Source organism: Pseudorca crassidens, unplaced genomic scaffold, assembly GCF_039906515.1.
Source record: "Pseudorca crassidens isolate mPseCra1 unplaced genomic scaffold, mPseCra1.hap1 Scaffold_83, whole genome shotgun sequence".
NCBI lineage: Eukaryota > Metazoa > Chordata > Mammalia > Artiodactyla > Delphinidae > Pseudorca > Pseudorca crassidens.
Genome location: NW_027136335.1, coordinates 512,096 through 539,708, shown reverse-complemented (window position 1 = coordinate 539,708; position 27,613 = coordinate 512,096). Strand labels below are relative to the sequence as shown.

Here is a 27,613-nt window from a genome sequence, read left to right as displayed (position 1 = left end):
AACTCTCCAGGTTTAAGGTATTCTTCCTTCAGCTAAAACATGCATGTGGAACCCAGAGTATGATCAACCGTGTGAACGGGAGACGTGTTCAAATATGTCTCAGTTTTCCTCCCCTGGTACTCGGGTGCAACATTCCAGACGCTTTACTAACACCCTCCCGACTTGGAGAGTCAGTCCCTTTAACCTCCTGTTTGGCCCAGTTTGCAATTTCTGTGGAAGATGAACAGGAATAGCGAGAACCAATGAGAGACTAGCTGGAGGTGTCTGGACGGGCAAATTTAACTCTCATTTCCCACCAGGAAGAGGAAATAACCAAAGGCTCAGCGTGCCGTGCCGGAACCAGATTAGGGCCTGAAGCCATCCTGCGGTGTTGCGGCCAGCTCAAAAGAAAGCGAGTTGAAGAAAGGAGCTCAGGGGCACTGTAATTCACAAACCTGCAGAGTTATAAATGACAGCTATCGTCCAAAAATATACTGAAGTAAGGCTGCCAAGAGTACTTGAAAGCGGGGCAGACTTGCAGGAAACCGATTTCAGGAGGTAGACTGGAATTGCATTGAAAGCATAGGAAAAGAGGCAGAACGTCGACAATGATGCACTTGGCCAAAAAGGGCGTATGCGTTTTTTCCTGAATATATTCAGGAAAAAACGCATAGACCCTTTTTGGCCAACCAAGCAAACTTGCAAAGGAAATCTGCACTGCAATGAAGTCTCACTTCCCCCCGGTCAAAAGGGCCATCTGAAAAAAGTGTAAAATCCAGAAAGGCAGGACAGGCCATGGAGAACTGGGAGCCTTGTTATGCTGATGGGCGGGATGTAAATTGCCAACAGACACTCGGGAGAAGTGTATGGTGTTTCCTGAAACATCTAAAAAACAAAGCAACAGGGCCTAGGGCACTTCCACTTATGGTCCTATAGCTTAGGGAAATTAAAATCAAAAAGACACAGCCACCCCAAAGTTTGGGACGCCTCTGTTTACAAGAACCTCGTTTACCGTACAAGTTCAATATCGCAGAAAGTGAAAAATGGATAAAGAACTTGTGGTACTTACGGACAATGCAGTATCACTCAGCAATGAAATCTATGTCATTAGGCCCGTAACAGCATAATGAGTGGATTCAGATACGATGATTCTAACTGAAATAAGTCACACAGAAAAAGAAACATCATAAGATATCACTAATACATGGAATGTAAACTTGGCTACACAGGAACTGAATTCCAAAACAGAACAGGGTCTCAAATTTAGAAAACCAACTTATGCTTGCTTAAGGGGAAAGGTGAGTTGGGGTGCTGCATAAAACCAGAGATTGAAATGAGCACAAATAAACTTCCTTAAGCCAAATATGGAATAGACAAGAGCTACTCCTTGCTCAACGAAATGGACTCAACACCCCATATAAAACGCCTAAGAATGTACCTGACTAGTAAGTATCTTAAAACCTATGGATTGCTAGGTCTCCAAAAGAGAATCAAGCGTGTGTACAGGGGCATAAACGCAGCAGTGATAGGATTGGAGAGGTTCGGTGAGCAAATGAAGACCCTTTGAAGTCATATTGCATGGTACCCATTCCACGGGTCTCAACTCTCCAGGTTTAAGGTATTCTTCCTTCAGCTAAAACATGCATGTGGAACCCAGAGTATGATCAACCGTGTGAACGGGAGACGTGTTCAAATATGTCTCAGTTTTGGTCCCCTGGTACTCGGGTGCAACATTCCTGACGCTTTACTAACACTCTCCCCACTTGGAGAGTCAGCGCCTTTAACCTCCTGTTTGGCCCAGTTTGCAATTTCTGCGGAAGATGAACAGGAATAGGGAGAACCAATGAGAGACTAGCTGGAGGTGTCTGGACGGGCAAATTTAACTCTCATTTCCCACCAGGAAGAGGAAATAACCAAAGGCTCAGCGTGCCGTGCCGGAACCAGATTAGGGCCTGAAGCCATCCTGCGGTGTTGCGGCCAGCTCAAAAGAAAGCGACTTGAAGAAAGGAGCTCAGGGGCACTGTAATTCACAAACCTGCAGAGTTATAAATGACAGCTATCGTCCAAAAATATACTGAAGTAAGGCTGCCAAGAGGACTTGAAAGCGGGGCAGAATTGCAGGAAACCGATTTCAGGAGGTAGACTGGAATTGCATTGAAAGCATAGGAAAAGAGGCAGAACGTCCACAATGATGCACTTGGCCAAAAAGGGCATATGCGTTTTTTCCTGAATATATTCAGGAAAAAACGCATATGCCCTTTTTGGCCAAGCAAGCAAGCTTGCAAAGGAAATCTGCATTACAATGAAGTCTCACTTCCCCCAGGTCAAAAGGGCCATCTGAAAAAAGTGTAAAATCCAGAAAGGCAGAACAGGCCATGGAGAACTGGGAGCCTTGTTATGCTGATGGGCGGGATGTAAATTGCCAACAGACACTCGGGAGAAGTGTATGGTGTTTCCTGAAACATCTAAAAAACAAAGCAACAGAGCCTAGGGCACTTCCACTTATGGTCCTATAGCTTAGGGAAATTAAAATCAAAAAGACACAGCCACCCCAAAGTTTGGGACGCCTCTGTTTACAAGAACCTCGTTTACAGTACAAGTTCAACATCGCAGAAAGTGAAAAATGGATAAAGAAGTTGTGGTATTTACTTACAAAGCAATATCACTCAGCAATGAAATCTATGTCATCAGGCCCTTAGCAGCACAATGAGTTAATTCAGGTATGATGATTCTAACTGATATAAGTCACACAGAAAAAGAAACATCATAAGATATCAGTAATACACGGAATGTAAACTTGGCTACACAGGAACTGAATTCCAAAACAGAACAGGGTCTCAAATTTAGAAAACCAACTTATGCTTGCTTAAGGGGAAAGGTGAGTTGGGGTGCTGCATAAAACCAGAGATTGAAATGAGCACAGATAAAGTTCCTTAAGCCAAATATGGAATAGACAAGAGCTACTCCTTGCTCAACGAAATGGACTCAACACCCCATATTAAACGCCTAAGAATGTACCTGACTAGTAAGTATCTTAAAACCTATGGATTGCTGTGTCTCCAAAAGAGAATCAAGCATGTGTACAGGGGCATAAACGCAGCAGTGATAGGATTGGAGAGGTTCGGTGAGCAAATGAAGACCCTTTGAAGTCATATTGCATGGTACCCATTCCACGGGTCTCAACTCTCCAGGTTTAAGGTATTCTTCCTTCAGCTAAAACATGCATGTGGAACCCAGAGTATGATCAACCGTGTGAACGGGAGACGTGTTCAAATATGTCTCAGTTTTGGTCCCCTGGTACTCGGGTGCAACATTCCTGACGCTTTACTAACACTCTCCCGACTTGGAGAGTCAGCGCCTTTAACCTCCTGTTTGGCCCAGTTTGCAATTTCTGTGGAAGATGAACAGGAATAGCGAGAACCAATGAGAGACTAGCTGGAGGTGTCTGGACGGGCAAATTTAACTCTCATTTCCCACCAGGAAGAGGAATTAACCAAAGGCTCAGCGTGCCGTGCTGGAACCAGATTAGGGCCTGAAGCCATCCTGCGGTGTTGCAGCCAGCTCACAAGAAAGCGAGTTGAAGAAAGGAGCTCAGGGGCACTGTAATTCACAAACCTGCAGAGTTATAAATGGCAGCTATCGTCCAATAATATACTGAAGTAAGGCTGCCAAGAGGACTTGAAAGCGGGGCAGAATTGCAGGAAACCGATTTCAGGAGGTAGACTGGAATTGCATTGAAAGCATAGGAAAAGAGGCAGAACGTCCACCATGATGCACTTGGCCAAAAAGGGCGTATGTGTTTTTTCCTGAATATATTCAGGAAGAAACGCATACGCCCTTTTTGGCCAACCAAGCAAGCTTGCAAAGGAAATCTGCACTACAATGAAGTCTCACTTCCCCCCGGTCAAAAGGGCCATCTGACAAAAGTGTAAAATCCAGAAAGGCAGGACAGGCCATGGAGAACTGGGAGCCTTGTTATGCTGATGGGCGGGATGTAAATTGCCAACAGACACTCGGGAGAAGTGTATGGTGTTTCCTGAAACATGTAAAAAACAAAGCAACAGAGCCTAGGGCACTTCCACTTATGGTCCTATAGCTTAGGGAAATTAAAACAAAAAAGACACAGCCACCCCAAAGTTTGGGACGCCTCTGTTTACAAGAACCTCGTTTACAGTACAAGTTCAACATCGCAGAAAGTGAAAAATGGATAAAGAAGTTGTGGTATTTACTTACAAAGCAATATCACTCAGCAATGAAATCTATGTCATCAGGCCCTTAGCAGCACAATGAGTGGATTCAGGTATGATGATTCTAACTGAAATAAGTCACACAGAAAAAGAAACATCATAAGATATCACTAATACACGGAATGTAAACTTGGCTACACAGGAACTGAATTCCAAAACAGAACAGGGTCTCAAATTTAGAAAACCAACTTATGCTTGCTTAAGGGGAAAGGTGAGTTGGGGTGCTGCATAAAACCAGAGATTGAAATGAGCACAGATAAAGTTCCTTAAGCCAAATATGGAATAGACAAGAGCTACTCCTTGCTCAACGAAATGGACTCAACACCGCATATTAAACGCCTAAGAATGTACCTGACTAGTAAGTATCTTAAAACCTATGGATTGCTATGTCTCCGAAAGAGAATCAAGCATGTGTACAGGGGCATAAACGCAACAGTGATAGGATTGGAGAGGTTCGGTGAGCAAATGAAGACCCTGTGAAGTCATATTGCATGGTACCCATTCCACGGGTCTCAACTCTTCAGGTTTAAGGTATTCTTCCTTCAGCTAAAACATTTATGTGGAACCCAGAGTATGATCAAACGTGTGATCGGGAGACGTGTTCAAATATGTCTCAGTTTTCCTCCCCTGGTACTCGGGTGCAACATTCCAGACGCTTTACTAACACTCTCCCCACTTGGAGAGTCAGCGCCTTTAACCTCCTGTTTTGCCCAGTTTGCAATTTCTGCGGAAGATGAACAGGAATAGGGAGAACCAATGAGAGACTAGCTGGAGGTGTCTGGACGGGCAAATTTAACTCTCATTTCCCACCAGGAAGAGGAATTAACCAAAGGCTCAGCGTGCCATTCCGGAACCAGATTAGGGCCTGAAGCCATCCTGCGGTGTTGCGGCCAGCTCAAAAGAAAGCGAGTTAAAGAAACGATCTCAGGGTCACTGTAATTCACAAACCTGCAGAGTTATAAATGACAGCTATCGTCCAAAAATATACTGAAGTAAGGCTGCCAAGAGGACTTGAAAGCGGGGCAGAATTGCAGGAAACCGATTTCAGGAGGTAGACTGGAATTGCATTGAAAGCATAGGAAAAGAGGCAGAACATCCACAATGATGCACTTGGCCATAAAGGGCGTATGCGTTTTTTCCTGAATATATTCAGGAAAAAACGCATACGCCCTTTTTGGCCAACCAAGCAAATTTGCAAAGGAAATCTGCACTACAATGAAGTCTCACTTCCCCCCGGTCAAAAGGGCCATCTGAAAAAAGTGTAAAATCCAGAAAGGCAGGACAGGCCATGGAGAACTGGGAGCCTTGTTATGCTGATGGGTGGGATGTAAATTGCCAATAGACACTCGGGAGAAGTGTATGGTGTTTCCTGAAACATGTAAAAAACAAAGCAACAGAGCCTAGGGCACTTCCACTTATGGTCCTATAGCTTAGGGAAATTAAAATCAAAAAGCCACAGCCACCCCAAAGTTTGGGACGGCTCTGTTTACAAGAACCTCGTTTACGGTACAAGTTCAATATCGCAGAAAGTGAAAAATGGATAAAGAAGTTGTGGTACTTACGTACAATGCAATATCAATCAGCAATGAAATCTATGTCATCAGGCCCGTAGCAGCATAATGAGTGGATTCAGGTACGATGATTCTAACTGAAATAAGTCACACAGAAAAAGAAACATCATAAGATATCAGTAATACACGAAATGTAAACTTGGCTACACAGGAACTGAATTCCAAAACAGAACAGGGTCTCAAATTTAGGAAACCAACTTATGCTTGCTTAAGGGGAAAGGTGAGTTGGGGTGCTGCATAAAACCAGAGATTGAAATGAGCACAGATAAAGTTCCTTAAGCCAAATATGGAATAGACAAGAGCTACTCCTTGCTCAACGAAATGGACTCAACACCTCATATTAAACGCCTAAGAATGTACCTGACTAGTAAGTATCTTAAAACCTATGGATTGCTATGTCTCCAAAAGAGAATCAAGCGTGTGTACAGGGGCATAAATGCAGCAGTGATAGGATTGGAGAGGTTCGGTGAGCAAATGAAGACCCTTTGAAGTCATATTGCATGGTACCCATTCCACGGGTTTCAACTACCCAGGTTTAAGGTATTCTTCCTTCAGCTAAAACATGCATGTGGAACCTAGAGTATGATCAACCATGTGATCGGGAAACGTGTTCAAATATGTCTCAGTTTTCGTACCCTGGTACTCGGGTGCAACATTCCAGACGCTTTACTAACACTCTCCACACTTGGAGAGTCAGTCCCTTTAACCTCCTGTTTGGCCCAGTTTGCAATTTCTGCGGAAGGTGAACAGGAATAGGGAGAACAAATGAGAGACTAGCTGGAGGTGTCTTGACGGGCAAATTTAACTCTCATTTCCCACCAGGAAGAGGAAATAACCAAAGGCTCAGCGTGCCGTGCCGGAACCAGATTAGGGCCTGAAGCCATCCTGCTGTGCTGCGGCCAGCTCAAAAGAAAGCGAGTTGAAGAAAGGAACTCAGGGGCACTGTAATTCACAAACCTGCAGACTTATAAATGACAGCTATCGTCCAAAAATATACTGAAGTAAGGCTGCCAAGAGGACTTGAAAGCGGGGCAGAATTGCAGGAAACCGATTTCAGGAGGTAGACTGGAATTGCATTGAAAACATAGGAAAAGAGGCAGAACGTCCACAATGATGCACTTGGCCAAAACGGGCGTATGCGTTTTTTCCTGAATATATTCAGGAAAAAACGCATACGCCCTTTTTGGCCAACCAAGCAAGCTTGCAAAGGAAATCTGCACTACAATGAAGTCTCACTTCCCCCCGGTCAAAAGGGCCATCTGAAAAAAGTGTAAAATCCAGAAAGGCAGGACAGGCCATGGAGAACTGGGAGCCTTGTTATGCTGATGGGCGGGATGTAAATTGCCAACAGACACTGGGGAGAAGTGTATGGTGTTTCCTGAAACATCTAAAAAACAAAGCAACAGAGCCTAGGGCATTTCCACTTATGGTCCTATAGATTAGGGAAATTAAAATCAAAAAGACACAGCCACCCCAAAGTTTGGGACGCCTCTGTTTACAAGAACCTCATTTACCGTACAAGTTCAATATCACAGAAAGTGAAAAATGGATAAAGAAGTTGTGGTACTTACGTACAATGCAGTATCACTCAACAATGAAATCTATGTCATCAGGCCCGTAGCAGCATAATGAGTGGATTCATGTACGATGATTCTAACTGAAATAAGTCACACAGAAAAAGAAACATCATAAGATATCACTAATACACAGAATGTAAACTTGGCTACACAGGAACTGAATTCCAAAACAGAAGAGGGTCTCAAATTTAGAAAACCAACTTATGCTTGCTTAAGCGGAAAGGTGAGTTGGGGTGCTGCATAAAACCAGAGATTGAAATGAGCACAGATAAAGTTCCTTAAGCCAAATATGGAATAGATAAGAGCTACTCCTTGCTCAACGAAATGGACTCAACACCCCATATTAAATGCCTAAGAATGTACCTGACTAGTAAGTATCTTAAAACCTATGGATTGCTATGTATCCAAAAGAGAATCAAGCGTCTGTACAGGGGGATAAATGCAGCAGTGATAGGATTGGAGAAGTTCGGTGAGCAAATGAAGACCCTTTGAAGTCATATTGCATGGTACCCATTCCACGGGTCTCAACTCTCCAGGTTTAAGGTATTCTTCCTTCAGCTAAAACATGCATGTGGAACCCAGAGTATGATCAACCGTGTGAACGGGAGACGTGTTCAAATATGTCTCAGTTTTGGTCCCCTGGTACTCGGGTGCAACATTCCTGACGCTTTACTAACACTCTCCCGACTTGGAGAGTCAGCGCCTTTAACCTCCTGTTTGGCCCAGTTTGCAATTTCTGTGGAAGATGAACAGGAATAGCGAGAACCAATGAGAGACTAGCTGGAGGTGTCTGGACGGGCAAATTTAACTCTCATTTCCCACCAGGAAGAGGAATTAACCAAAGGCTCAGCTTGCCGTGCCGGAACCAGATTAGGGCCTGAAGCCATCCTGCGGTGTTGCGGCCAGCTCAAAAGAAAGCGAGTTGAAGAAAGGAGCTCAGAGGCACTGTAATTCACAAACCTGCAGAGTTATAAATGACAGCTATCGTCCAAAAATATACTGAAGTAAGGCTGCCAAGAGGACTTGAAAGCGGGGCAGAATTGCAGGAAACCGATTTCAGGAGGTAGACTGGAATTGCATTGAAAGCATAGGAAAAGAGGCAGAACGTCCACAATGATGCACTTGGCCAAAAAGGGCGTATGCGTTTTTTCCTGAATATATTCAGGAAAAAACGCATACGCCCTTTTTGGCGAACCAAGCAAGCTTGCAAAAGAAATCTGCACTACAATGAAGTCTCACTTCCCCCCGGTCAAAAGGGCCATCTGAAAAAAGTGTAAAATCCAGAAAGGCAGGACAGGCCATGGAGAACTGGGAGCCTTGTTATGCTGATGGGAGGGATGTAAATTGCCAACAGCCACTCGGGAGAAGTGTATGGTGTTTCCTGAAACATCTAAAAAACAAAGCAACAGAGCCTAGGGCACTTCCACTTATGGTCCTATAGCTTAGGGAAATTAAAATCAAAAAGACACAGCCACCCCAAAGTTTGGGACGCCTCTGTTTACAAGAACCTCATTTACCGTACAAGTTCAATATCACAGAAAGTGAAAAATGGATAAAGAAGTTGTGGTACTTACGTACAATGCAGTATCACTCAACAATGAAATCTATGTCATCAGGCCCGTAGCAGCATAATGAGTGGATTCAGGTACGATGATTCTAACTGAAATAAGTCACACAGAAAAAGAAACATCATAAGATATCAGTAATACACGGAATGTAAACTTGGCTACACAGGAACTGAATTACAGAACAGAACAGGGTCTCAAATTTAGAAAACCAACTTATGCTTGCTTAAGGGTAAAGGTGAGTTGGGGTGCTGCATAAAACCAGAGATTGAAATGAGCACAGATAAAGTTCCTTAAGCCAAATATGGAATAGACAAGAGCTACTCCTTGCTCAACGAAATGGACTCAACACCGCATATTAAACGCCTAAGAATGTACCTGACTAGTAAGTATCTTAAAACCTATGGATTGCTATGTCTCCGAAAGAGAATCAAGCATGTGTACAGGGGCATAAACGCAGCAGTGATAGGATTGGAGAGGTTCGGTGAGCAAATGAAGACCCTTTGAAGTCATATTGCATGGTACCCATTCCACGGGTCTCAACTCTCCAGGTTTAAGGTATTCTTCCTTCAGCTAAAACATGCATGTGGAACCCAGAGTATGATCAACCGTGTGAACGGAGACGTGTTCAAATATGTCTCAGTTTTGGTCCCCTGGTACTCGGGTGCAACATTCCTGACACTTTACTAACACTCTCCCCACTTGGAGAGTCAGCACCTTTAACCTCCTGTTTGGCCCAGTTTGCAATTTCTGCGGAAGATGAACAGGAATAGGGAGAACCAATGAGAGACTAGCTGGAGGTGTCTGGACGGGCAAATTTAACTCTCATTCCCACCAGGAAGAGGAAATAACCAAAGGCTCAGCGTGCCGTGCCGGAACAAGATTAGGGCCTGAAGCCATCCTGCGGTGTTGCGGCCAGCTCAAAAGAAAACGAGTTGAAGAAAGGAGCTCAGGGGCACTGTAATTCACAAACCTGCAGAGTTATAAATGACAGCTATCGTCCAAAAATATACTGAAGTAAGGCTGCCAAGAGGACTTGAAAGCGGGGCAGAATTGCAGGAAACCGATTTCAGGAGGTAGACTGGAATTGCATTGAAAGCATAGGAAAAGAGGCAGAACGTCCACAATGATGCACTTGGCCAAAAAGGGCGTATGCGTTTTTTCCTGAATATATTCAGGAAAAAACGCATACGCCCTTTTTGGCCAACCAAGCAAACTTGCAAAGGAAATCTGCACTACAATGAAGTCTCAATTCCCCCCGGTCAAAAGGGCCATCTGAAAAAAGTGTAAAATCCAGAAAGGCAGGACAGGCCATGGAGAACTGGGAGCCTTGTTATGCTGATGGGCGGGATGTAAATTGCCAACAGACACTCGGGAGAAGTGTATGGTGTTTCCTGAAACATCTAAAAAACAAAGCAACAGGGCCTAGGGCACTTCCACTTATGGTCCTATAGCTTAGGGAAATTAAAATCAAAAAGACACAGCCACCCCAAAGTTTGGGACGCCTCTGTTTACAAGAACCTCGTTTACCGTACAAGTTCAATATCGCAGAAAGTGAAAAATGGATAAAGAACTTGTGGTACTTACGTACAATGCAGTATCACTCAGCAATGAAATCTATGTCATTAGGCCCGTAGCAGCATAATGAGTGGATTCAGGTACGATGATTCTAACTGATATAAGTCACACAGAAAAAGAAACATCATAAGATATCACTAATACACGGAATGTAAACTTGGCTACACAGGAACTGAATTCCAAAACAGAACAGGGTCTCAAATTTAGAAAACCAACTTATGCTTGCTTAAGGGGAAAGGTGAGTTGGGGTGCTGCATAAAACCAGAGATTGAAATGAGCACAGATAAAGTTCCTTAAGCCAAATATGGAATAGACAAGAGCTACTCCTTGCTCAACGAAATGGACTCAACACCCCATATTAAACGCCTAAGAATGTACCTGACTAGTAAGTATCTTAAAACCTATGGATTGCTGTGTCTCCAAAAGAGAATCAAGCATGTGTACAGCGGCATAAACGCAGCAGTGATAGGATTGGAGAGGTTCGGTGAGCAAATGAAGACCCTTTGAAGTCATATTGCATGGTACCCATTCCACGGGTCTCAACTCTCCAGGTTTAAGGTATTCTTCCTTCAGCTAAAACATGCATGTGGAACCCAGAGTATGATCAACCGTGTGAACGGGAGACGTGTTCAAATATGTCTCAGTTTTGGTCCCCTGGTACTCGGGTGCAACATTCCTGACGCTTTACTAACACTCTCCCGACTTGGAGAGTCAGCGCCTTTAACCTCCTGTTTGGCCCAGTTTGCAATTTCTGTGGAAGATGAACAGGAATAGCGAGAACCAATGAGAGACTAGCTGGAGGTGTCTGGACGGGCAAATTTAACTCTCATTTCCCACCAGGAAGAGGAATTAACCAAAGGCTCAGCTTGCCGTGCCGGAACCAGATTAGGGCCTGAAGCCATCCTGCGGTGTTGCGGCCAGCTCAAAAGAAAGCGAGTTGAAGAAAGGAGCTCAGAGGCACTGTAATTCACAAACCTGCAGAGTTATAAATGACAGCTATCGTCCAAAAATATACTGAAGTAAGGCTGCCAAGAGGACTTGAAAGCGGGGCAGAATTGCAGGAAACCGATTTCAGGAGGTAGACTGGAATTGCATTGAAAGCATAGGAAAAGAGGCAGAACGTCCACAATGATGCACTTGGCCAAAAAGGGCGTATGCGTTTTTTCCTGAATATATTCAGGAAAAAACGCATACGCCCTTTTTGGCGAACCAAGCAAGCTTGCAAAAGAAATCTGCACTACAATGAAGTCTCACTTCCCCCCGGTCAAAAGGGCCATCTGAAAAAAGTGTAAAATCCAGAAAGGCAGGACAGGCCATGGAGAACTGGGAGCCTTGTTATGCTGATGGGAGGGATGTAAATTGCCAACAGCCACTCGGGAGAAGTGTATGGTGTTTCCTGAAACATCTAAAAAACAAAGCAACAGAGCCTAGGGCACTTCCTCTTATGGTCCTATAGCTTAGGGAAATTAAAATCAAAAAGACACAGCCACCCCAAAGTTTGGGACGCCTCTGTTTACAAGAACCTCATTTACCGTACAAGTTCAATATCACAGAAAGTGAAAAATGGATAAAGAAGTTGTGGTACTTACGTACAATGCAGTATCACTCAACAATGAAATCTATGTCATCAGGCCCGTAGCAGCATAATGAGTGGATTCAGGTACGATGATTCTAACTGAAATAAGTCACACAGAAAAAGAAACATCATAAGATATCAGTAATACACGGAATGTAAACTTGGCTACACAGGAACTGAATTACAGAACAGAACAGGGTCTCAAATTTAGAAAACCAACTTATGCTTGCTTAAGGGTAAAGGTGAGTTGGGGTGCTGCATAAAACCAGAGATTGAAATGAGCACAGATAAAGTTCCTTAAGCCAAATATGGAATAGACAAGAGCTACTCCTTGCTCAACGAAATGGACTCAACACCGCATATTAAACGCCTAAGAATGTACCTGACTAGTAAGTATCTTAAAACCTATGGATTGCTATGTCTCCGAAAGAGAATCAAGCATGTGTACAGGGGCATAAACGCAGCAGTGATAGGATTGGAGAGGTTCGGTGAGCAAATGAAGACCCTTTGAAGTCATATTGCATGGTACCCATTCCACGGGTTTCAACTACCCAGGTTTAAGGTATTCTACCTTCAGCTAAAACATGCATGTGGAAACTAGAGTATGATCAACCATGTGATCGGGAAACGTGTTCAAATATGTCTCAGTTTTCGTCCCCTGGTACTTGGGTGCAACATTCCAGACGCTTTACTAACACCCTCCCAACTTGGAGAGTCAGTCCCTTTAACCTCCTGTTTGGCCCAGTTTGCAATTTCTGTGGAAGATGAACAGGAATAGCGAGAACCAATGAGAGACTAGCTGGAGGTGTCTGGACGGGCAAATTTAACTCTCATTTCCCACCAGGAAGAGGAATTAACCAAAGGCTCAGCTTGCCGTGCCGGAACCAGATTAGGGCCTGAAGCCATCCTGCGGTGTTGCGGCCAGCTCAAAAGAAAGCGAGTTGAAGAAAGGAGCTCAGGGGCACTGTAATTCACAAACCTGCAGAGTTATAAATGACAGCTATCGTCCAAAAATATACTGAAGTAAGGCTGCCAAGAGGACTTGAAAGTGGGGCAGAATTGCAGGAAACCGATTTCAGGAGGTAGACTGGAATTGCATTGAAAGCATAGGAAAAGACGCAGAACGTCCACAATGATGCACTTGGCCAAAAAGCGCGTATGCGTTTTTTCCTGAATATATTCAGGAAAAAACGCATACGCCCTTTTTGGCCAACCAAGCAAGCTTGCAAAGGAAATCTGCACTACAATGAAGTCTCACTTCCCCCCGGTCAAAAGGGCCATCTGAAAAAAGTGTAAAATCCAGAAAGGCAGGACAGGCCATGGAGAACTGGGAGCCTTGTTATGCTGATGGGAGGGATGTAAATTGCCAACAGACACTCGGGAGAAGTGTATGGTGTTTCCTGAAACATCTAAAAAACAAAGCAACAGAGCCTAGGGCACTTCCACTTATGGTCCTATAGCTTAGGGAAATTAAAATCAAAAAGACACAGCCACCCCAAAGTTTGGGACGCCTCTGTTTACAAGAACCTCGTTTATCGTACAAGCTCAATATCACAGAAAGTGAAAAATGGATAAAGAACTTGTGGTACTGACGTACAATGCAGTATCACTCAGCAATGAAATCTATGTCATCAGGCCCGTAGCAGCATAATGAGTGGATTCAGGTACGATGATTCTAACTGAAATAAGTCACACAGAAAAAGAAACATCATAAGATATCACTAATACACGGAATGTAAACTTGGCTACACAGGAACTGAATTCCAAAACAGAACAGGGTCTCAAATTTAGAAAACCAACTTATGCTTGCTTAAGGGGAAAGGTGAGTTGGGGTGCTGCATAAAACCAGAGATTGAAATGAGCACAGATAAAGTTCCTTAAGCCAAATATGGAATAGACAAGAGCTACTCCTTGCTCAACGAAATGGACTCAACACCCCATATTAAATGCCTAAGAATGTACCTGACTAGTAAGTATCTTAAAACCTATGGATTGCTATGTCTCCAAAAGAGAATCAAGCGTCTGTACAGGGGGATAAACGCAGCAGTGATAGGATTGGAGAGGTTCGGTGAGCAAATGAAGACCCTTTGAAGTCATATTGCATGGTACCCATTCCACGGGTCTCAACTCTCCAGGTTTAAGGTATTCTTCCTTCAGCTAAAACATGCATGTGGAACCCAGAGTATGATCAACCGTGTGAACGGAGACGTGTTCAAATATGTCTCAGTTTTGGTCCCCTGGTACTCGGGTGCAACATTCCTGACACTTTACTAACACTCTCCCCACTTGGAGAGTCAGCGCCTTTAACCTCCTGTTTGGCCCAGTTTGCAATTTCTGTGGAAGATGAACAGGAATAGGGAGAACCAATGAGAGACTAGCTGGAGGTGTCTGGACGGGCAAATTTAACTCTCATTTCCCACCAGGAAGAGGAAATAACCAAAGGCTCAGCGTGCCGTGCCGGAACAAGATTAGGGCCTGAAGCCATCCTGCGGTATTGCGGCCAGCTCAAAAGAAAACGAGTTGAAGAAAGGAGCTCAGGGGCACTGTAATTCACAAACCTGCAGAGTTATAAATGACAGCTATCGTCCAAAAATATACTGAAGTAAGGCTGCCAAGAGGACTTGAAAGCGGGGCAGAATTGCAGGAAACCGATTTCAGGAGGTAGACTGGAATTGCATTGAAAGCATAGGAAAAGAGGCAGAACGTCCACAATGATGCACTTGGCCAAAAAGGGCGTATGAGTTTTTTCCTGAATATATTCAGGAAAAAACGCATACACCCTTTTTGGCCAACCAAGCAAACTTGCAAAGGAAATCTGCACTACAATGAAGTCTCAATTCCCCCCGGTCAAAAGGGCCATCTGAAAAAAGTGTAAAATCCAGAAAGGCAGGACAGGCCATGGAGAACTGGGAGCCTTGTTATGCTGATGGGCGGGATGTAAATTGCCAACAGACACTCGGGAGAAGTGTATGGTGTTTCCTGAAACATCTAAAAAACAAAGCAACAGGGCCTAGGGCACTTCCACTTATGGTCCTATAGCTTAGGGAAATTAAAATCAAAAAGACACAGCCACCCCAAAGTTTGGGACAGCTCTGTTTACAAGAACCTCGTTTACAGTACAAGTTCAATATCGCAGAAAGTGAAAAATGGATAAAGAACTTGTGGTACTTACATACAATGCAGTATCACTCAGCAATGAAATCTATGTCATTAGGCCCGTAGCAGCATAATGAGTGGATTCAGGTACGATGATTCTAACTGAAATAAGTCACACAGAAAAAGAAACATCATAAGATATCACTAATACACGGAATGTAAACTTGGCTACACAGGAACTGAATTCCAAAACAGAACAGGGTCTCAAATTTAGAAAACCAACTTATGCTTGCTTAAGGGGAAAGGTGAGTTGGGGTGCTGCATAAAACCAGAGATTGAAATGAGCACAGATAAAGTTCCTTAAGCCAAATATGGAATAGACAAGAGCTACTCCTTGCTCAACGAAATGGACTCAACACCCCATATTAAATGCCTAAGAATGTACCTGACTAGTAAGTATCTTAAAACCTATGGATTGCTATGTCTCCAAAAGAGAATCAAGCGTCTGTACAGGGGGATAAACGCAGCAGTGATAGGATTGGAGAAGTTCGGTGAGCAAATGAATACCCTTTGAAGTCATATTGCATGGTACCTATTACACGGGTCTCAACTCTCCAGGTTTAAGGTATTCTTCCTTCAGCTAAAACATGCATGTGGAACCCAGAGTATGATCAACCGTGTGAACGGGAGACGTGTTCAAATATGTCTCAGTTTTCCTCCCCTGGTACTCGGGTGCAACATTCCAGACGCTTTACTAACACCCTCCCGACTTGGAGAGTCAGTCCCTTTAACCTCCTGTTTGGCCCAGTTTGCAATTTCTGCGGAAGATGAACAGGAATAGCGAGAACCAATGAGAGACTAGCTGGAGGTGTCTGGACGGGCAAATTTAACTCTCATTTCCCACCAGGAAGAGGAATTAACCAAAGGCTCAGCGTGCCGTGACGGAACGAGGTTAGGGCCTGAAGCCATCGTGCGGTGTTGCGGCCAGGTCACAAGAAAGCGAGTTGAAGAAAGGAGCTCAGGGGCACTGTAATTCACAAACCTGCAGAGTTATAAATGACAGCTATCGTCCAAAAATATACTGAAGTAAGGCTGCCAAGAGGACTTGAAAGCGGGGCAGAATTGCAGGAAACCGATTTCAGGAGGTAGACTGGAATTGCATTGAAAGCATAGGAAAAGAGGCAGAACGTCCACAATGATGCACTTGGCCAAAAAGGGCATATGCGTTTTTTCCTGAATATATTCAGGAAAAAACGCATATGCCCTTTTTGGCCAAGCAAGCAAGCTTGCAAAGGAAATCTGCACTACAATGAAGTCTCACTTCCCCCCGGTCAAAAGGGCCATCTGAAAAAAGTGTAAAATCCAGAAAGGCAGGACAGGCCATGGAGAACTGGGAGCCTTGTTATGCTGATGGGCGGGATGTAAATTGCCAACAGACACTCGGGAGAAGTGTATGGTGTTTCCTGAAACATCTAAAAAACAAAGCAACAGAGCCTAGGGCACTTCCACTTATGGTCCTATAGCTTAGGGAAATTAAAATCAAAAAGACACAGCCACCCCAAAGTTTGGGACGCCTCTGTTTACAAGAACCTCGTTTACAGTACAAGTTCAACATCGCAGAAAGTGAAAAATGGATAAAGACGTTGTGCTTTTACTTACAAAGCAATATCACTCAGCAATGAAATCTATGTCATCAGGCCCTTAGCAGCACAATGAGTTAATTCAGGTATGATGATTCTAACTGAAATAAGTCACACAGAAAAAGAAACATCATAAGATATCAGTAATACACGGAATGTAAACTTGGCTACACAGGAACTGAATTACAGAACAGAACAGGGTCTCAAATTTAGAAAACCAACTTATGCTTGCTTAAGGGTAAAGGTGAGTTGGGGTGCTGCATAAAACCAGAGATTGAAATGAGCACAGATAAAGTTCCTTAAGCCAAATATGGAATAGACAAGAGCTACTCCTTGCTCAACGAAATGGACTCAACACCGCATATTAAACGCCTAAGAATGTACCTGACTAGTAAGTATCTTAAAACCTATGGATTGCTATGTCTCTGAAAGAGAATCAAGCATGTGTACAGGGGCATAAACGCAGCAGTGATAGGATTGGAGAGGTTCGGTGAGCAAATGAAGACCCTTTGAAGTCATATTGCATGGTACCCATTCCACGGGTCTCAACTCTCCAGGTTTAAGGTATTCTTCCTTCAGCTAAAACATGCATGTGGAACCCAGAGTATGATCAACCGTGTGAACGGAGACGTGTTCAAATATGTCTCAGTTTTGGTCCCCTGGTACTCGGGTGCAACATTCCTGACACTTTACTAACACTCTCCCCACTTGGAGAGTCAGCGCCTTTAACCTCCTGTTTGGCCCAGTTTGCAATTTCTGTGGAAGATGAACAGGAATAGGGAGAACCAATGAGAGACTAGCTGGAGGTGTCTGGACGGGCAAATTTAACTCTCATTTCCCACCAGGAAGAGGAAATAACCAAAGGCTCAGCGTGCCGTGCCGGAACAAGATTAGGGCCTGAAGCCATCCTGCGGTGTTGCGGCCAGCTCAAAAGAAAACGAGTTGAAGAAAGGAGCTCAGGGGCACTGTAATTCACAAACCTGCAGAGTTATAAATGACAGCTATCGTCCAAAAATATACTGAAGTAAGGCTGCCAAGAGGACTTGAAAGCGGGGCAGAATTGCAGGAAACCGATTTCAGGAGGTAGACTGGAATTGCATTGAAAGCATAGGAAAAGAGGCAGAACGTCCACAATGATGCACTTGGCCAAAAAGGGCGTATGAGTTTTTTCCTGAATATATTCAGGAAAAAACGCATACACCCTTTTTGGCCAACCAAGCAAACTTGCAAAGGAAATCTGCACTACAATGAAGTCTCAATTCCCCCCGGTCAAAAGGGCCATCTGAAAAAAGTGTAAAATCCAGAAAGGCAGGACAGGCCATGGAGAACTGGGAGCCTTGTTATGCTGATGGGCGGGATGTAAATTGCCAACAGACACTCGGGAGAAGTGTATGGTGTTTCCTGAAACATCTAAAAAACAAAGCAACAGGGCCTAGGGCACTTCCACTTATGGTCCTATAGCTTAGGGAAATTAAAGTCAAAAAGACACAGCCACCCCAAAGTTTGGGACAGCTCTGTTTACAAGAACCTCGTTTACAGTACAAGTTCAATATCGCAGAAAGTGAAAAATGGATAAAGAACTTGTGGTACTTACATACAATGCAGTATCACTCAGCAATGAAATCTATGTCATTAGGCCCGTAGCAGCATAATGAGTGGATTCAGGTACGATGATTCTAACTGAAATAAGTCACACAGAAAAAGAAACATCATAAGATATCACTAATACACGGAATGTAAACTTGGCTACACAGGAACTGAATTCCAAAACAGAACAGGGTCTCAAATTTAGAAAACCAACTTATGCTTGCTTAAGGGGAAAGGTGAGTTGGGGTGCTGCATAAAACCAGAGATTGAAATGAGCACAGATAAAGTTCCTTAAGCCAAATATGGAATAGACAAGAGCTACTCCTTGCTCAACGAAATGGACTCAACACCCCATATTAAATGCCTAAGAATGTACCTGACTAGTAAGTATCTTAAAACCTATGGATTGCTATGTCTCCAAAAGAGAATCAAGCGTCTGTACAGGGGGATAAACGCAGCAGTGATAGGATTGGAGAAGTTCGGTGAGCAAATGAAGACCCTTTGAAGTCATATTGCATGGTACCTATTACACGGGTCTCAACTCTCCAGGTTTAAGGTATTCTTCCTTCAGCTAAAACATGCATGTGGAACCCAGAGTATGATCAACCGTGTGAACGGGAGACGTGTTCAAATATGTCTCAGTTTTCCTCCCCTGGTACTCGGGTGCAACATTCCAGACACTTTACTAACACCCTCCCGACTTGGAGAGTCAGTCCCTTTAACCTCCTGTTTGGCCCAGTTTGCAATTTCTGCGGAAGATGAACAGGAATAGCGAGAACCAATGAGAGACTAGCTGGAGGTGTCTGGACGGGCAAATTTAACTCTCATTTCCCACCAGGAAGAGGAATTAACCAAAGGCTCAGCGTGCCGTGACGGAACGAGGTTAGGGCCTGAAGCCATCGTGCGGTGTTGCGGCCAGGTCACAAGAAAGCGAGTTGAAGAAAGGAGCTCAGGGGCACTGTAATTCACAAACCTGCAGAGTTATAAATGACAGCTATCGTCCAAAAATATACTGAAGTAAGGCTGCCAAGAGGACTTGAAAGCGGGGCAGAATTGCAGGAAACCGATTTCAGGAGGTAGACTGGAATTGCATTGAAAGCATAGGAAAAGAGGCAGAACGTCCACAATGATGCACTTGGCCAAAAAGGGCATATGCGTTTTTTCCTGAATATATTCAGGAAAAAACGCATATGCCCTTTTTGGCCAAGCAAGCAAGCTTGCAAAGGAAATCTGCACTACAATGAAGTCTCACTTCCCCCCGGTCAAAAGGGCCATCTGAAAAAAGTGTAAAATCCAGAAAGGCAGGACAGGCCATGGAGAACTGGGAGCCTTGTTATGCTGATGGGCGGGATGTAAATTGCCAACAGACACTCGGGAGAAGTGTATGGTGTTTCCTGAAACATCTAAAAAACAAAGCAACAGAGCCTAGGGCACTTCCACTTATGGTCCTATAGCTTAGGGAAATTAAAATCAAAAAGACACAGCCACCCCAAAGTTTGGGACGCCTCTGTTTACAAGAACCTTGTTTACAGTACAAGTTCAACATCGCAGAAAGTGAAAAATGGATAAAGACGTTTTGCTTTTACTTACAAAGCAATATCACTCAGCAATGAAATCTATGTCATCAGGCCCTTAGCAGCACAATGAGTTAATTCAGGTATGATGATTCTAACTGAAATAAGTCACACAGAAAAAGAAACATCATAAGATATCAGTAATACACGGAATGTAAACTTGGCTACACAGGAACTGAATTACAGAACAGAACAGGGTCTCAAATTTAGAAAACCAACTTATGCTTGCTTAAGGGTAAAGGTGAGTTGGGGTGCTGCATAAAACCAGAGATTGAAATGAGCACAGATAAAGTTCCTTAAGCCAAATATGGAATAGACAAGAGCTACTCCTTGCTCAACGAAATGGACTCAACACCGCATATTAAACGCCTAAGAATGTACCTGACTAGTAAGTATCTTAAAACCTATGGATTGCTATGTCTCTGAAAGAGAATCAAGCATGTGTACAGGGGCATAAACGCAGCAGTGATAGGATTGGAGAGGTTCGGTGAGCAAATGAAGACCCTTTGAAGTCATATTGCATGGTACCCATTCCACGGGTCTCAACTCTCCAGGTTTAAGGTATTCTTCCTTCAGCTAAAACATGCATGTGGAACCCAGAGTATGATCAACCGTGTGAACGGAGACGTGTTCAAATATGTCTCAGTTTTGGTCCCCTGGTACTCGGGTGCAACATTCCTGACACTTTACTAACACTCTCCCCACTTGGAGAGTCAGCGCCTTTAACCTCCTGTTTGGCCCAGTTTGCAATTTCTGTGGAAGATGAACAGGAATAGGGAGAACCAATGAGAGACTAGCTGGAGGTGTCTGGACGGGCAAATTTAACTCTCATTTCCCACCAGGAAGAGGAAATAACCAAAGGCTCAGCGTGCCGTGCCGGAACAAGATTAGGGCCTGAAGCCATCCTGCGGTGTTGCGGCCAGCTCAAAAGAAAACGAGTTGAAGAAAGGAGCTCAGGGGCACTGTAATTCACAAACCTGCAGAGTTATAAATGACAGCTATCGTCCAAAAATATACTGAAGTAAGGCTGCCAAGAGGACTTGAAAGCGGGGCAGAATTGCAGGAAACCGATTTCAGGAGGTAGACTGGAATTGCATTGAAAGCATAGGAAAAGAGGCAGAACGTCCACAATGATGCACTTGGCCAAAAAGGGCGTATGAGTTTTTTCCTGAATATATTCAGGAAAAAACGCATACACCCTTTTTGGCCAACCAAGCAAACTTGCAAAGGAAATCTGCACTACAATGAAGTCTCAATTCCCCCCGGTCAAAAGGGCCATCTGAAAAAAGTGTAAAATCCAGAAAGGCAGGACAGGCCATGGAGAACTGGGAGCCTTGTTATGCTGATGGGCGGGATGTAAATTGCCAACAGACACTCGGGAGAAGTGTATGGTGTTTCCTGAAACATCTAAAAAACAAAGCAACAGGGCCTAGGGCACTTCCACTTATGGTCCTATAGCTTAGGGAAATTAAAATCAAAAAGACACAGCCACCCCAAAGTTTGGGACAGCTCTGTTTACAAGAACCTCGTTTACAGTACAAGTTCAATATCGCAGAAAGTGAAAAATGGATAAAGAACTTGTGGTACTTACATACAATGCAGTATCACTCAGCAATGAAATCTATGTCATTAGGCCCGTAGCAGCATAATGAGTGGATTCAGGTACGATGATTCTAACTGAAATAAGTCACACAGAAAAAGAAACATCATAAGATATCACTAATACACGGAATGTAAACTTGGCTACACAGGAACTGAATTCCAAAACAGAACAGGGTCTCAAATTTAGAAAACCAACTTATGCTTGCTTAAGGGGAAAGGTGAGTTGGGGTGCTGCATAAAACCAGAGATTGAAATGAGCACAGATAAAGTTCCTTAAGCCAAATATGGAATAGACAAGAGCTACTCCTTGCTCAACGAAATGGACTCAACACCCCATATTAAATGCCTAAGAATGTACCTGACTAGTAAGTATCTTAAAACCTATGGATTGCTATGTCTCCAAAAGAGAATCAAGCGTCTGTACAGGGGGATAACCGCAGCAGTGATAGGATTGGAGAAGTTCGGTGAGCAAATGAAGACCCTTTGAAGTCATATTGCATGGTACCTATTACACGGGTCTCAACTCTCCAGGTTTAAGGTATTCTTCCTTCAGCTAAAACATGCATGTGGAACCCAGAGTATGATCAACCGTGTGAACGGGAGACGTGTTCAAATATGTCTCAGTTTTCCTCCCCTGGTACTCGGGTGCAACATTCCAGACGCTTTACTAACACCCTCCCGACTTGGAGAGTCAGTCCCTTTAACCTCCTGTTTGGCCCAGTTTGCAATTTCTGCGGAAGATGAACAGGAATAGCGAGAACCAATGAGAGACTAGCTGGAGGTGTCTGGACGGGCAAATTTAACTCTCATTTCCCACCAGGAAGAGGAATTAACCAAAGGCTCAGCGTGCCGTGACGGAACAAGGTTAGGGCCTGAAGCCATCGTGCGGTGTTGCGGCCAGGTCACAAGAAAGCGAGTTGAAGAAAGGAGCTCAGGGGCACTGTAATTCACAAACCTGCAGAGTTATAAATGACAGCTATCGTCCAAAAATATACTGAAGTAAGGCTGCCAAGAGGACTTGAAAGCGGGGCAGAATTGCAGGAAACCGATTTCAGGAGGTAGACTGGAATTGCATTGAAAGCATAGGAAAAGAGGCAGAACGTCCACAATGATGCACTTGGCCAAAAAGGGCATATGCGTTTTTTCCTGAATATATTCAGGAAAAAACGCATATGCCCTTTTTGGCCAAGCAAGCAAGCTTGCAAAGGAAATCTGCACTACAATGAAGTCTCACTTCCCCCCGGTCAAAAGGGCCATCTGAAAAAAGTGTAAAATCCAGAAAGGCAGGACAGGCCATGGAGAACTGGGAGCCTTGTTATGCTGATGGGCGGGGTGTAAATTGCCAACAGACACTCGGGAGAAGTGTATGGTGTTTCCTGAAACATCTAAAAAACAAAGCAACAGAGCCTAGGGCACTTCCACTTATGGTCCTATAGCTTAGGGAAATTAAAATCAAAAAGACACAGCCACCCCAAAGTTTGGGACGCCTCTGTTTACAAGAACCTCGTTTACAGTACAAGTTCAACATCGCAGAAAGTGAAAAATGGATAAAGACGTTGTGCTTTTACTTACAAAGCAATATCACTCAGCAATGAAATCTATGTCATCAGGCCCTTAGCAGCACAATGAGTTAATTCAGGTATGATGATTCTAACTGAAATAAGTCACACAGAAAAAGAAACATCATAAGATATCAGTAATACACGGAATGTAAACTTGGCTACACAGGAACTGAATTACAGAACAGAACAGGGTCTCAAATTTAGAAAACCAACTTATGCTTGCTTAAGGGTAAAGGTGAGTTGGGGTGCTGCATAAAACCAGAGATTGAAATGAGCACAGATAAAGTTCCTTAAGCCAAATATGGAATAGACAAGAGCTACTCCTTGCTCAACGAAATGGACTCAACACCGCATATTAAACGCCTAAGAATGTACCTGACTAGTAAGTATCTTAAAACCTATGGATTGCTATGTCTCTGAAAGAGAATCAAGCATGTGTACAGGGGCATAAACGCAGCAGTGATAGGATTGGAGAGGTTCGGTGAGCAAATGAAGACCCTTTGAAGTCATATTGCATGGTACCCATTCCACGGGTCTCAACTCTCCAGGTTTAAGGTATTCTTCCTTCAGCTAAAACATGCATGTGGAACCCAGAGTATGATCAACCGTGTGAACGGAGACGTGTTCAAATATGTCTCAGTTTTGGTCCCCTGGTACTCGGGTGCAACATTCCTGACACTTTACTAACACTCTCCCCACTTGGAGAGTCAGCGCCTTTAACCTCCTGTTTGGCCCAGTTTGCAATTTCTGTGGAAGATGAACAGGAATAGGGAGAACCAATGAGAGACTAGCTGGAGGTGTCTGGACGGGCAAATTTAACTCTCATTTCCCACCAGGAAGAGGAAATAACCAAAGGCTCAGCGTGCCGTGCCGGAACAAGATTAGGGCCTGAAGCCATCCTGCGGTGTTGCGGCCAGCTCAAAAGAAAACGAGTTGAAGAAAGGAGCTCAGGGGCACTGTAATTCACAAACCTGCAGAGTTATAAATGACAGCTATCGTCCAAAAATATACTGAAGTAAGGCTGCCAAGAGGACTTGAAAGCGGGGCAGAATTGCAGGAAACCGATTTCAGGAGGTAGACTGGAATTGCATTGAAAGCATAGGAAAAGAGGCAGAACGTCCACAATGATGCACTTGGCCAAAAAGGGCGTATGAGTTTTTTCCTGAATATATTCAGGAAAAAACGCATACACCCTTTTTGGCCAACCAAGCAAACTTGCAAAGGAAATCTGCACTACAATGAAGTCTCAATTCCCCCCGGTCAAAAGGGCCATCTGAAAAAAGTGTAAAATCCAGAAAGGCAGGACAGGCCATGGAGAACTGGGAGCCTTGTTATGCTGATGGGCGGGATGTAAATTGCCAACAGACACTCGGGAGAAGTGTATGGTGTTTCCTGAAACATCTAAAAAACAAAGCAACAGGGCCTAGGGCACTTCCACTTATGGTCCTATAGCTTAGGGAAATTAAAATCAAAAAGACACAGCCACCCCAAAGTTTGGGACAGCTCTGTTTACAAGAACCTCGTTTACAGTACAAGTTCAATATCGCAGAAAGTGAAAAATGGATAAAGAACTTGTGGTACTTACATACAATGCAGTATCACTCAGCAATGAAATCTATGTCATTAGGCCCGTAGCAGCATAATGAGTGGATTCAGGTACGATGATTCTAACTGAAATAAGTCACACAGAAAAAGAAACATCATAAGATATCACTAATACACGGAATGTAAACTTGGCTACACAGGAACTGAATTCCAAAACAGAACAGGGTCTCAAATTTAGAAAACCAACTTATGCTTGCTTAAGGGTAAAGGTGAGTTGGGGTGCTGCATAAAACCAGAGATTGAAATGAGCACAGATAAAGTTCCTTAAGCCAAATATGGAATAGACAAGAGCTACTCCTTGCTCAACGAAATGGACTCAACACCGCATATTAAACGCCTAAGAATGTACCTGACTAGTAAGTATCTTAAAACCTATGGATTGCTATGTCTCTGAAAGAGAATCAAGCATGTGTACAGGGGCATAAACGCAGCAGTGATAGGATTGGAGAGGTTCGGTGAGCAAATGAAGACCCTTTGAAGTCATATTGCATGGTACCCATTCCACGGGTCTCAACTCTCCAGGTTTAAGGTATTCTTCCTTCAGCTAAAACATGCATGTGGAACCCAGAGTATGATCAACCGTGTGAACGGAGACGTGTTCAAATATGTCTCAGTTTTGGTCCCCTGGTACTCGGGTGCAACATTCCTGACACTTTACTAACACTCTCCCCACTTGGAGAGTCAGCGCCTTTAACCTCCTGTTTGGCCCAGTTTGCAATTTCTGTGGAAGATGAACAGGAATAGGGAGAACCAATGAGAGACTAGCTGGAGGTGTCTGGACGGGCAAATTTAACTCTCATTTCCCACCAGGAAGAGGAAATAACCAAAGGCTCAGCGTGCCGTGCCGGAACAAGATTAGGGCCTGAAGCCATCCTGCGGTGTTGCGGCCAGCTCAAAAGAAAACCAGTTGAAGAAAGGAGCTCAGAGGCACTGTAATTCACAAACCTGCAGAGTTATAAATGACAGCTATCGTCCAAAAATATACTGAAGTAAGGCTGCCAAGAGGACTTGAAAGCGGGGCAGAATTGCAGGAAACCGATTTCAGGAGGTAGACTGGAATTGCATTGAAAGCATAGGAAAAGAGGCAGAACGTCCACAATGATGCACTTGGCCAAAAAGGGCGTATGCGTTTTTTCCTGAATATATTCAGGAAAAAACGCATACACCCTTTTTGGCCAACCAAGCAAACTTGCAAAGGAAATCTGCACTACAATGAAGTCTCAATTCCCCCCGGTCAAAAGGGCCATCTGAAAAAAGTGTAAAATCCAGAAAGGCAGGACAGGCCATGGAGAACTGGGAGCCTTGTTATGCTGATGGGCAGGATGTAAATTGCCAACAGACACTCGGGAGAAGTGTATGGTGTTTCCTGAAACATCTAAAAAACAAAGAAACAGGGCCTAGGGCACTTCCACTTATGGTCCTATAGCTTAGGGAAATTAAAATCAAAAAGACACAGCCACCCCAAAGTTTGGGACAGCTCTGTTTACAAGAACCTCGTTTACAGTACAAGTTCAATATCGCAGAAAGTGAAAAATGGATAAAGAACTTGTGGTACTTACATACAATGCAGTATCACTCAGCAATGAAATCTATGTCATTAGGCCCGTAGCAGCATAATGAGTGGATTCAGGTACGATGATTCTAACTGAAATAAGTCACACAGAAAAAGAAACATCATAAGATATCACTAATACACGGAATGTAAACTTGGCTACACAGGAACTGAATTCCAAAACAGAACAGGGTCTCAAATTTAGAAAACCAACTTATGCTTGCTTAAGGGGAAAGGTGAGTTGGGGTGCTGCATAAAACCAGAGATTGAAATGAGCACAGATAAAGTTCCTTAAGCCAAATATGGAATAGACAAGAGCTACTCCTTGCTCAACGAAATGGACTCAACACCCCATATTAAATGCCTAAGAATGTACCTGACTAGTAAGTATCTTAAAACCTATGGATTGCTATGTCTCCAAAAGAGAATCAAGCGTCTGTACAGGGGGATAAACGCAGCAGTGATAGGATTGGAGAAGTTCGGTGAGCAAATGAAGACCCTTTGAAGTCATATTGCATGGTACCTATTACACGGGTCTCAACTCTCCAGGTTTAAGGTATTCTTCCTTCAGCTAAAACATGCATGTGGAACCCAGAGTATGATCAACCGTGTGAATGGGAGACGTGTTCAAATATGTCTCAGTTTTCCTCCCCTGGTACTCGGGTGCAACATTCCAGACGCTTTACTAACACCCTCCCGACTTGGAGAGTCAGTCCCTTTAACCTCCTGTTTGGCCCAGTTTGCAATTTCTTCGGAAGATGAACAGGAATAGCGAGAACCAATGAGAGACTAGCTGGAGGTGTCTGGACGGGCAAATTTAACTCTCATTTCCCACCAGGAAGAGGAATTAACCAAAGGCTCAGCGTGCCGTGACGGAACCAGATTAGGGCCTGAAGCCATCGTGCGGTGTTGCGGCCAGGTCACAAGAAAGCGAGTTGAAGAAAGGAGCTCAGGAGCACTGTAATTCACAAACCTGTAGAGTTATAAATGACAGCTATCGTCCAAAAATATACTGAAGTAAGGCTGCCAAGAGGACTTGAAAGCGGGGCAGAATTGCAGGAAACCGATTTCAGGAGGTAGATTGGAATTGCATTGAAAGCATAGGAAAAGAGGCAGAACGTCCACAATGATGCAGTTGGCCAAAAAGGGCGTATGCGTTTTTTCCTGAATATATTCAGGAAAAAACGCATACGCCCTTTTTGGCCAACCAAGCAAGCTTGCAAAGGAAATCTGCACTACAATGAAGTCTCACTTCCCCCCAGTCAAAAGGGCCATCTGAAAAAAGTGTAAAATCCAGAAAGG

At 43.8% G+C, this 27,613-nt stretch overlaps 1 long non-coding RNA gene across 1 annotated transcript in view; it reads right to left on the bottom strand.

Moving 5' to 3' along the window:
- Positions 1-27,384, bottom strand: part of LOC137218347 (uncharacterized) — a 107,696-nt gene extending 80,312 nt beyond the window's left edge. The window contains exon 1 of the long non-coding RNA XR_010940665.1: positions 27,285-27,384. This is a non-coding gene — a long non-coding RNA (uncharacterized lncRNA). The remainder of the gene's footprint in view (positions 1-27,284) is intronic.
- Between the last annotated feature and the right edge of the window lie 229 nt (positions 27,385-27,613).